Source organism: Gymnogyps californianus, chromosome 6 (genome assembly GCF_018139145.2).
Source record: "Gymnogyps californianus isolate 813 chromosome 6, ASM1813914v2, whole genome shotgun sequence".
Lineage (NCBI taxonomy): Eukaryota > Metazoa > Chordata > Aves > Accipitriformes > Cathartidae > Gymnogyps > Gymnogyps californianus.
In genome coordinates, this window is record NC_059476.1 from 40,666,185 (window position 1) to 40,678,593 (window position 12,409).

At 43.3% G+C, this 12,409-nt stretch overlaps 1 protein-coding gene across 3 annotated transcripts in view; it reads right to left on the minus strand.

The window, feature by feature from the left end:
* Positions 1 to 12,409, minus strand: part of PRKG1 (protein kinase cGMP-dependent 1) — a 523,526-nt gene that overhangs the window by 35,529 nt on the left and 475,588 nt on the right. The gene's annotated exons all lie outside the window — the stretch shown is intronic.

The following is a 12,409-nucleotide window of genomic DNA, read 5'->3' on the forward strand; positions in this document are numbered from 1 at the left end:
AACAGCCAAACAACGGATGCAAAACTTCAGGTCAAGAAGCCCTGCGTTACCTTTGCCCAAGGCTTGGGAGCGGAAGGAAGCCATCTTGTGCTCCCAGGGAGGCAGGGGACCAGCTAGGCCCTCTTCTCCCCTGAGCAACTAGCGAGGATTTCTCAACGCTGAGCAAGCAGGGGATGAGAGAGGCCAAACAGCAGTGTGTCAGAAGGGTTAGGGTCTCCAAAAACATACGGGACAGAGAGGGGAAATGTTTTTTTTTCCCTGTAACACCTCTTATCCTGAAAGACGGCCAAGTCCTACAGAAATGACGTGCAGTTCACATCGTGTGACGTGAGAGGACAACAACTAGGTAAGACATGGCACGGTGCTGGCAAGGCAAGCAGGAAGCTAGTCCCAGCCCCTGCAAATTCCACCAATTCTCCCGAAAATCCCTCGGTTTGATGGGAGACGGGATCTTGCGCTCCAGTCCCAACTTCTTCATCGTTTTGTGTGTTGAGTCGCAGAAGCCGAAAGCTCTGCTGATGGCTTTTAAAGCAAAAAAAAAAGTGCTCATTTATTATTTTGCTCAGAAAATGTGCTTGCAGCATTATTGTGATTGCTTTTTTGAAATCTCTTGGCTAATTCTCTTTGACAGACTGCTTACGTGTAGTTAGTACATACAAGTGCAACGAAGCATATAAAACAAATTGGATGCAGTTTTCTAGATACTGTGCAACAGGCATCCAAAACCCAAACGAAATTCCAAAAACATATAGCGAAACCAAACCACGTGTAAAATCAAGCAAGCAAGCAAGCCCTTCACATGCTTAGTAACAACAGTCACATCTGAATTCTGTTTTATTCCCAGCTACAAAGGTCAAAGTCCACTTTCAAATCAAATTCCTATAGACTAAGAGGAGTCATGCACTTCAGCCCTGCGAAGCTTAAGAATAAATCTCTTCAGTCACTTAAATAAGAATATCAAAATGCAAATATTCCCAAGCCATCTCCTAAATCAGAAATCGGGGTCTAATCCTCATCCTGAAATTTTGAATATCAATTCTCCTTCTGTCCTCCAACTTCCTTAATTTGAGCGTGCCGTTCCCTAAACAGAAACTCCCAAGGTTTTGCAGCATGTGCTCCTCGCTCGACAAAATTATAGCGAAAAACGTACGTGATGTCTTGTTTTATCACCTCCAAAAGAAACGGGATTGGGAGGGCAGCACAAAGAAATACGGAAGAAGTTTAAAAATTAATGTTGGTGTGTCTGTAGGAAAACATTCGGTTCTGGACCAGGCTGAAGAAATCTGCTACGCTCAGATACTGGGAAGGATGCTTGGGATATTCCCTGGGAATATAACAGAGATGGGATGAATGGGAGAGACAATTTGACCACACTTGTGCAAGACGATGTGGAAATAACTCAGCACTCTGCGGGAAAAATACATGTGTGCCAGGTCAGGGCATATTTCTTCTGGGTACCACTTTGCAGATGCCACAGTCTCTTCCCATCCGGTACTTAGCAGTCTAATGAGAAAGGCAGTTATATTCTAAATACGCAGCTGTATGCCGGGGCTCTGAGGCTTTTCAAACAAGAAAACGATTTTTTGACCTCTGGAAGAGTTGGTGATTTAAGTTCCTAAATTAATAGGTAAAAAAGGTGTATTGGGAAGACATCTCGGGCAAGCACGGAGGCGTGAATGCAGATCAGCATCACATCCACGTTCGGCGACGTTGTGGAGCTACGCAGATGCAAGGCTCAAACTTTCTATGCTGAGATTTCTGGCGTTTTCTGACTCTAGTTGAATTAGACACATTAAGAAAGAGCCCTTCTCTGGATATTTTGGTAATTGTGCTTCTTGCCCCAGCTATCACAGGCCAAAATGCCCGGAAACTCGCAGCTGGAAGTGCACAAAAAGAAAAAATACAGAGAACGTGTGATCCAAATAGGGAGAAACAACAAAAAGTCTGTTCTTTAATCAAGACCTTTTGAAATTAAGGCTCAGATTTGCACAAGAGCTTGTGGGAGGCTAGGTATCAGATGCACCAAGTATTGGGCCAGGTATCCCAATGCACTCTTAATGGGACTTTTTTTACTTATTAAAACCAGGTTTTGTCACCTCCCCTACCAAACCAACCCTGCCCGAGCTTACAGACCACTCCTGTAGCTAGCAAGAGAGGTATCTTCTCCATAGGGGATGTCAGAAAACAGCACAGAGAAGATGTTCAGATCTAGGTCAAACACGAGCCATCCTACAGAATCTCCCAAGCTCTTCTCCAAGGTTTCTTGCAAATCTGAATGACAGAGGTACCTACCGAAATCTCACTCAAACGACTGGCTTTCTGTAATGATCTTGTCCTAATGAGTATCAGTGCCCTCCTACGGAAGAGTTGGGGCGCGGGACCATCACTTCTTTCTCTCCCTCCAAATAAAATACATACTCCTAAGGAGCTGCTAATTAAAATGCCTTGATTCAGCCTCCTCTTTGGCACGGACAGGCATCACATGCAAGAAACCAGAGTAATCAGAGGGATCAGGAGTAAATACCATCGTCCACATGTCCCGTTACTTTGAAACAGCAGCGCAGGAGCCACAGCCCAAGCATTTGGGCAATGCCTGTTACGCAGAACGGGAGAGGAAAACATGTGGCTTCTTGCACTGCTGGAGGTTTCCAACCATTTAAATGAGCGATTGCCTCCTAGGACGATTACTCTGAAACACATTTCAAGCTTTTCCTCCCAAAACTACAAATAAAAAAAAAAAAAAAAAAAAAAAAAAAATCTTCTTACCTAGGCAGCTACAAAGGATAAATGAGAAAATGCGAGGAGCAAAGGTTTGCAATTACCCAACTGCTCAGCTTCACTAAACTAGCTCACGATGCCTATCACATGAGCTAAATGTGTTGGGAAACATTAGACATCTGTTACCAAACTGTCATCTTGATAGAAAACTTGGCTTCTTTCCACCTGCACGCTGCCAACTAGATGTAAATTGTAACCAAATGGGAACCAACCACCAACTCCCTGATAAGAGCGAACGTAACCATTTTGGGTGGATAAAACCAGAATTTTGGAGCCTTCCTCAGTGACTGACACCTGCTCGTTTAACAGCTATTTTGTCAGCCTCATATTCAGTTTTGTCAGCTGGCCTCACCACTGTATCACCCATCGCTGAGGCACTGCACTTCTGCAGACAGAAATACTGAATCTCTGCAAAGACTAGAATAACTTGAGTTGCAATACTTGGATGGTGATGATCGGACCCAGCCTGCAAGAAGACACATGTGAAATGAGCCTAAGAGCTGCAGGGGGTTGGGGGGGAAAAATACATCACAAAAGGAAACCGTATTTCTGTGTCCACTGAAGAAGAGAGTCCATCTCCTTATGGTTCTTAAGATACAACTAGATTCTTAAGATACAGCTAGATTCTTAAGATATAGCTAATTTCTTTTTAGCACGCTGCTTCAGCTGATGCGGCACTGGAAAAAAAATGAGTTTGTGATAAAGGAAAGCAAAAATTGCCCCGAATTCTTCATTTTGTGACTATTTTTTCCCTATACATCTGAACACACATATTTTAGCCCTGGTGAAATAACCCACCTGGGTCTAGTCTACTCATGGCACCTGGCTGCTGTTCACCTGCCTGGCACCCTGAAGTCACGGCAGGCTTTCCGGATTGGATTCATCCTATTGACTTAAGAGAGATGCAACTCCAAACGCGAATGAAAAGTGGCAGAGGACATGGATCCCGCTCATGTAACGAGGAGGCTTCGTTATCTCAAAGCGATGTAAGGAAGAGCAGATGCAGCAAATGGTGGTAGGGCTCCCATGCCTTCCCTTCTGCGCCAGCCAGCCCTCTTCCCCGCCTGCTCAAATGACTCCGAAAAGCTCAGGTTCATGTATTTCTGAGTGATTTTGGACAAGGGGAAACCTATGAATGGTCATATGGGTGAAAGCGAAATAAAAAGCACCTCGTGTCGTGTCCACACGAGATCCTTACCTTCAACTACGCCCTGTTTGAGTGGGGCTCAGAAGATTTAGCCACATTCAGGCAACAGACAGAAGCATGGCACAGCGACAGTGTATTTTACACAACCAGCAAGATCCAGAGCCTGGGAATGCCTGAAAGCAAATTCTTGAGAGGCATTGAGAGCAAATCTGTATTTCTTTATGGTGCGTTGCCACTCATCCTCTCAGAGGTCCCACCCCACGTGCAAAACCCTTCTTATCTAGCATCCCCTCCAGATATCAATCCATTTGGGTCAGTACCCTTTTTTTTTTGGGGGGGGGGGGGGGGGGGGGGGGGGGAATGTCCCTTGACAAACCATTGCAGCAAAAAAAAATACCCAAGGGTATGAACCCAAAACCCTGTTGCGGAAGATCATAACATGATCGTCGGACTTCTAAGAGTCTGATCCTGCAAGGTGAAGAGCACTCTCAGGTCTCCATAGACTTCTATTAGCTGAAAGGGAGATGCTTGCCCCAAAATTACACTCAGGCAAAGCAGGCAGCGATAGCCGAGAATAACTATTTCCTAAATACCGTCCCTCTGTACGGGAAATGCCTATGTTTTGTGTTTCTTCCTCTGGGTACCAGATGTCCATCTCTCTCATGACGCACAAACGCACCTTTTAACTTCCAAATGTCCCTTTCAGATAAATGCTGGTATCGGTAAGAACAAAAATGTCAAAAGACCAGCTCTTTACCTATTTTACTGTCAATCGCATAAGGTTACAGAAAAGCTGAATTCTTTTCAAGCTCCGTCACGTTATTACAATTTATTAGCTCGTTCACAAATACAGGATTGCAAAATTGTTCCAGGACATCTCCATTGGCAGTGAAAGCAGGAAAATGCCGATCAAAGACAGTGAGCTGTTGGATAAAAGTACCTGCACAAGACGAGTGTGATATCTCCCATTGGCAGTAAGCTGTTGCCCACCCGAGTTGTATTAAGCAGGGAGCACTGACATGCCATTGCCCTAAATCCAAGCGGGGTTTTCTGCCCTTTCGCAGAGACAACGGACTGATGGCATGTCAGCATACCCATAAATAATTTCTGCCTGGTATCTGCTATCCTAATGCTAACCCATTCCTGGGAGGGATGGGTGCTACGGTGTTACCCACAGATCTTGACCTGTTAGAGAGGATTTACTTGCGGACGAGGATTTGCTGCCCTGCACCAAAGACGACCAAGGAGGAGAACATCAAACTCATCTTCTACGCTTCCATTTTTTCTAATTGCAAACAACACTGAAAACGTAAAAGGTGTGTATCGATCTATCTACATGTATCTGTAGATAGATAGATATAGGGAGAAAGTATAACTATATAACCCAGCTTTTCCTTAATTCAGGTCTCCTTCTTCCAGACCATCCTTCTGAGGTCAGCAGTGCAGTGGCTTTAACTCCCAATTTAGCTGCTACCACTTCCTTCTACCTCTTACACCTTCGACTGAAAATCCAAATCAAGAGAGATTTCGTTTGGATTTTTAAAAGCAATATGCTAGTAGCGGCGATGCAATTGAAAGCTACAGCTGCACGGATCATTGCATCGCAAAGAAAGGCTGTCTTTCTTTTCAAGTTCATGTTGTCGGGGCTGGGAATTTCTCTTGGACCCACCAGCATTTGAACTCACAGCATACTTGCCTTTAATGACTTTCACATCAGGAGAAATAGCATACCTCCTGGTTTAGATTTTCTTACAGAAAGTGAACATTTGAGTGGCAGCTAAAACAGACATTAAAGCTATGGCATCTCTAACTTCCTCTGGAAGGGGAAGGAGATCTGAAATTAAAAACATAAAGTTAAAAAACTAACAGAGAAATTATTTTTTCCCCCTACTTTAAAAGCACATTACTTTTCAATTAGAACTCGGCGACGTGAACATGATATGCTGTTATAATAAGCTGTGCTCATCGTAAGTTTTTTCAGTAGTTAAGCAAACAGAAGATTTGTGTGAATTATGGGGCTTTGAAGACTTGCTATTGCACGGAAACCAATTTCACTGAGAAATGTAATTGAATGCACTCAAATACAGTCAGTTAAAACAGCTCAGAAAGACCTTCTCATCATCCAGGCTCTTTGAAAAGTCTTAACTTTGAAGCTAATATTGTTGAACTCCTAAACGTGCCAAGAGATTGGTAATACCTTATTAAACAACTGATGCCTATTGGGTTCAGCACCTCCCGTCCAGCAACAGTATGAGCACTGCAGTGGGACCTCATCTGAACACAGGATGTGCAGGGAGCAACTTGATCAGGAAAAAAAACCCCCTAAAATCCAAATTTCACCTTTTTTTCAGATGTTCGCTGTGGGATCCTCTCCTCTTGTAACACGGGGAAATGCATCACTCCCTTTAAAACACACAACTGCTCCCGTGTTATCCAAGCTCACAATCAAACTGCTCAGAAAAAACAACCCTCCTTTCTCCAACCCAAGCAGACAGGAGGGTTTTGTGTAAACGTGGGTGTAGTTTGACTGCTTGCACCCCGTTATTACACACCCACACAATGCTCATGTGCCAGAAACAAGCCAAAATTTGGGTGGAAGAACCAAACAAACTGGGATATAAAATGCCAGCTGAGCGGGGGGTGATAATGCCATACAGGTATGAAGCGGAGTGCTTTTGATAGAGCACAAGGTTATCAGGATGGTTTTTAGGGATTAGGGTCCCTGGTTTTCACTGAAAGTCAAAGGGAGGTCAACACTGAAATGCGTATTTTATTTTCTAGATGCACGTGTTTCTCCTTCAACTTCTAATGAAACAGCCTGATGCTTCCAAACAGGACTCTCTCTCAGGGTCCTACTTCGGGAAGTCCTGGTTTCTGCTTTGGTTAAAATAACATTTGCGCTTTTGTAATACGCCTAACGGCGAGAACGTCCTGAAATAGTTCAAACAAGATACCCTACAGAATAGACTGACTTACAAAAACAAGACTTTAATCAATTTTAATTAAAAGGGGCAGAGGGAGGATGTGGAGTATTCCTTCCTCTGGTGGTGTTTCCTGTTCTGTACAGTATTAAAAGATATTGCTTAAGGAGGGGGGGGTGTTTCTTCTCCCCCCCTCCCCCCCCTTTTTTTCTTTTTTTTTGGTCTTTTTTTAAACTCTGGATGTTGCTAGCTGGAGACCAAAGAAACTGCCTCATTGCCATTGTATTGCATCTCTGTCTTGGCACAGCAGTGGGGGACTGAACCCAAAATAGTTGCTGATAGCACTATTGTGTATGGTATGCTGGCTTAACCTGGGTGGGAAACTCATTGGCGACAGTGGAAAAATAAAACACGACTAACTTTTCCTGACTCCAAGACAGGCAGCAACAGCACAACCTGAAATTCCACGCTAAACAAAATCCTAAGGAAAAGCAAATGATTTTTCACGGCACGTCAAATGCTGCACTCGGACCTTGACATCTTAATTTCATTTCAATGAAAATAACATCAAATATAAAATGAAAGATCATTTTAAAATGTTATTTATCAACATCTTTTTTTCCCCAATAAATTCATGTCCAAATCAAGTATTTCCGTAAGGCATTTCCTTGACAATCCAACATTTTCATTAGAAAAATTCCCACCAGTTTTCCTTGGGCAATGGGTATCGTCACAGTTGCTGGCTGGAAGAAATACTGGTTTACTATCCTCCCTTTACACATAGCCCAGTATCATCACATGCTGATGCCAGCAGGTATGCGGTACTGGGGTTTTTTTGAGTTTTACTGTGAATTTTTTAAGGATATTCAGCTGAAATATTACACCCACTAGATAAAAGGTAGCTATTATATGCTTTAGCTCACTATAGTCCACTGAGAGTTTCACGTCCTGGCCACCCCATCCCTACTTCCAAGAAAGCTGTCGGCATTTTCTTGGGTTTGGGGATTTTTTGGGCTTTTTTTTTCCCCCCCTACAGCTGTGCTCATTACAACAGAAGCGTGGGGTAAGGATCAAATTGCAAAGAAACATTTATCATGCATGCGACACATGCATCGCAAAGAGAAAGCTCTTCTGCCTGGCTGAAGCGAATAAACTGAGAGCACAATGCACTTCAGCTGGCTTTTTTCTCTCTGCTATGCCAGCACCCCGCAGTATTATGCCTTAATGGCCTTCTTGGCACATTTCTCTCCTCACATGCTAATGCTAATATGAATAAGCAACCTTTCAGAATAAAATACTAGATTTATGATGTCGGGTTGCAGCACAACATCTAACATCCCACTGCGGGGTGACACGGCTGGAGTCAAATGCAGTTCATTGAAGGATTGCCAAGGACTTTTTGCCTATAGCGTATTAATTCCTGTACAACTCTTCCTAAATCATGGGTCACTACCGAGATAAAATTTGGGTTTAAATCCCCAGATTCACCAGCTGAATCAGCTATAGTTTGGGTATACTCGGCAATACCGAATTCTACTGTAGCGCTCACACCCTAACTTTTAAAGTAATACAGAGTCAGTGAAAAATAAACCTCCTATGGTGATGCTAACTGCCCTTGAATAATTTAGAAGGAAAAAGAAGTATTATGGTAAGGAAGGAGACAATTCACTAACTTCCCTCTATTCTCCTCATTAGCTCTGAATTTAACAGTTTGGATCTGTAGACAAGAAAATATATTTGGAAGATAAGGCATCAAGGGTTTTTCCTTTCACCTTTCTGATTGACTTCAGAGGAAATACCTACAGATCCCTTATTTTTTCCTTTAGAAAACACCAAGGAAAACCCATGCTTAAGAAAAGTACTCAGGAAAAAAGCATTTCACATTAAAACTCCAAATGAGCTCTGTAAGGTCAATAAATCCCAGCTCCCAAACTCGGTTCAAAGGTGCCACTACGTACCACAGAAGAACACCAAAGTTATTTTAAGGCAACTTGTTGGGAGTCATTGCGGAAGAGCCATGGCCATGTTACAACCTTGGAAAGTGAGATGTGATCTCAAGGAAAACTCAGTCTAATTACAGCTTGAAATTGCTCAAATCACTGTTAGTTCTGCTCGTTGCTCTTCCGCTTTACAAAATCTCACAATCTAATTGCAAATTGGATCCCATGAACCCCAAATCAGCTCATCTAAGCACGTAAACACTGAATGGCCCTTTTGCCTCCAGCCTTAATGTAGAACTCTGTTGCTTGCCTAAGTAAAGGCTCACCATGGCAACAACAATGCTCAGATTAAAAAGACTTGGTTGCCATTTTCTTCTCTTAGGATTTTTTTAAAGAACGTGGAGAACAGATCAATGTATCGCTGATGTTAGACATACTTATTTGTCCAGCTCCCCGTGTTCACTACTTATTGCACATTTGTTCAAGTCCCACGGGTTTCAGACAACAGCGTGCCGCTATGTTTTGCCCTCGTTTCTTTTTTCAAATGGCCTTAATCCTCTAGGAAAAAAATCACTTGCTAGATGGTTTCCAGCTTGACGGCTGCCAAGAAGTAAGAGGTCTACCTCGAGTGAACTTGTGTCCCTTCTCCAAGGGTTGCCCAGAGATGTTTCTGCAATGTTTCCTGCAGCCTCTTCCAAATTCTCAAGTAGACCCATGTGTGATAGGATCTGGAGATGTTGCTGTAGCAGATGGGTGAATGACATTCTCTTAATCCAGTGGCTCCCCCAAAACGCTCACAGATCATCAGTGAGAGCTACTAATTGCACTGGGGTCGCTGGACTAAACCTCCCGAAGCCTTACTGCAAAACTCTCAAGCTTTTATTCCTTCGGCTAACGTTTGAGCGCTCCAGCCATGCCAGCACTGCTGGTGGAAGCTGTTGCATCTGGCATGTTTCATCCTAATTTACTTTGGAAAAAAAAAAAGGTGACATATAAGGGGAAGGCGGGGAGGAGGGGAATATTACATAAAATCCTACCGAAAAAGCGGGAGCAGGCAGGAAGCAGATTTTTCCTTACAAAGCAAGTACGTGTGCACACAAAGCGAGGTTTTTCGCTCCGCTTCTTTATTCTGGCAGACAGATGAAACTGTGGGAAGAGATCAGTGAAACTGGGTTCCACATAACCAACCCCATCCCGGTATCACCCTGTGTCAAACCCACTTTTAATTTGATTTATCTGCCAAGATTTTGCTTTCTTGTGTGAGTATCGCTTTCGAAAGCAAAATCAATGTCTTGGGCCATGCAGGTCCTTTTGGCTCTGCGTGGGAGAGACTCCGCAGAGGCAGAAAGTTGCCCCTGGAGCTTAACAATTCTACGCAAATAACGAAGGCCAGTATCTGGCAAAAGTCAAGAAAAAGCATCAAAACAAAGGGCCAATTTAAAGAAAATCCGGAGAAAGAGAAAAATCAAAGCAACTGTGCATGCACCGTCCCACAAACATCTAAGAAACGTCTAAGAAAGAAGAACAGGAGAACTAGAAGGTCTAGCTCTCAACAAGGCTACGGCATGACAAACATACAGGGGGCACGAAATGACCACCGCTGAGATAACATAATAGCAGCCACAGAAGACACTGGAAACATGAAGGCTACACCAAGTAGCCCATCCTAAGGAAAGAGTGATTTGTTGTGTTACATCAGGTTAACAAATCAAATTATCAAGTCACGCAGATCATCTGTAGATGGTAGATGGATCTCTAGATCATCTAGATGTAGATTTCTACATCTAGATGTAGAAATTCCAGTCTAAACAGGGAAGGAGAGTATTAAGATGAGATTACTGACCACTCCTCAGACAGGCAAGAGTGGCTGTGATCTGCTGAAGGAGCTCCGACAAGACCTCAGCAAAGACAAGACACCCAGCATGGGTGCGCAACAAACTCCAGATATGCTATCTGTCAAGCCTAAATCTTTAGGCACAATTAATGATTAGTTTACGACATGGCTAATCAGGTGGCCCAAGAACAAAGAAAACTTGTGACTTGATGCCAAATGATATGCAAGACCCATTTCAAAGTACTACCATTGAAGAATCTGCCTGTCACAGAAACCATGATGTACTGAGATTTAACACGGCTGGAGGTCTGAAAAGAGGTTTGAAATAAAAGCACCCCTCTTGCACTTAAAAACTCAAAAAGGGAATTCAAAGAGTAGCTAAAATAGTTGATTAGGAGAATTAAATCCTAGCAGCAGCACGTAGGTATCTGGAAGCATATAGCAAACATACCATCTATCAAATGTGGACCTAGGATAGGTCAAAAGGAAGTCGGCGTGGCTGAACAGCAGGATGAGATAGTACATTAAAAGCAAGAAGGCATCCTTCAAACATGAAGCGGTTTCCAACAAATCAATAAAGAGAAAAGAAAAAAAAGAATCAAACCCTGTCCGGTTGAAAGGAAAAACACCATAAGGCAGAAAAAAAGTAATGCAAGTAACAACTTCAAAAGGCTTAAAAACAAATAATAAATCCTTCTCAATCACAGCAGCAGCAAGGAGCCTGACCGTAGGCTGTAGGGTCTCCAGAGGCTCATGCTCTAGAAAGAGCACACTGAGAAGAACAAAGCCCTGTGAGAAAAGCTCAGTGCACTTTTTACCCCTGGGTTCAGCATGGAAGATCTTGGGGAGATCCTCCCACCGCAATCTTCCTTCCCAGGGGAATCACCAGAGTAACCGCCTCCAATTGAAGTGTCAGTAGGGAACCCAAGCCGACCAAAGGAACGTCAACCCATCTCCAGGCCCAGATGGCGTTCACCCAGCACTTCTGCATGAACTCAAGGTGAACTACTAACTGTGGTTTGTAACCAGCTCTGCTCGCCGAGGGATGGAAGTGGCTTTTTGATGTGATCCAGAGCGCTGTACTCGACCAAGCCCAACATCTGTCCTAACAGAATTAGTTGACACATGGATAAATCTGACTTCTTTGGGGAAGAGCCAACATGCTTCATGAGTCTACTGGAGTTCTTTGAAGGAGTCGACAGGCACATGGGCAGGAGAGATCTGGTCGATATAGTTGGCTTGGATTTCCAAAAGGCATTTGACAAGGTTTGAACGGCTGTTAGAGAAATTAAGCTGCAGTGAGATAAGAGGAAAGATCCTTGCATTGATTAAAAAAAGGTTAAAAATAGGAAACAGCAGATAGTAATAAATGGCTGGTTTTCCTAATGGATGGAGGCCAACAGTGCTCAAATCTTTCCTGCTCAACATCTTTGCAGATGATCTGTAAAAGGGGGGAATAAGTAAAATGACAACATTGGTCAAGGATATTAAATCACCAAACACAGCAAACAAAAGCCCAAGGTGAAAAATTGCACAAGGACTTAAAGATACCGAGGGACGAGATAATACATCCGCTTGAAATCCTGTAGAAATGCAGTGATGAACATCAGGGAAAAAAAAAATCCTGATCTTACCCATGCAGTAATGGGTTGATTCATCCACCTTTACGCCCCCTCCCATCTCAAAACCTACAGCGCAGAATTGGAAAAGGTACCGAGAAGTGTGATGGTAAGTGTGCACAGGTCTGGACTGGTTTCTGCTGCAGGAATGACTGTGTTAGGGGCTTCTT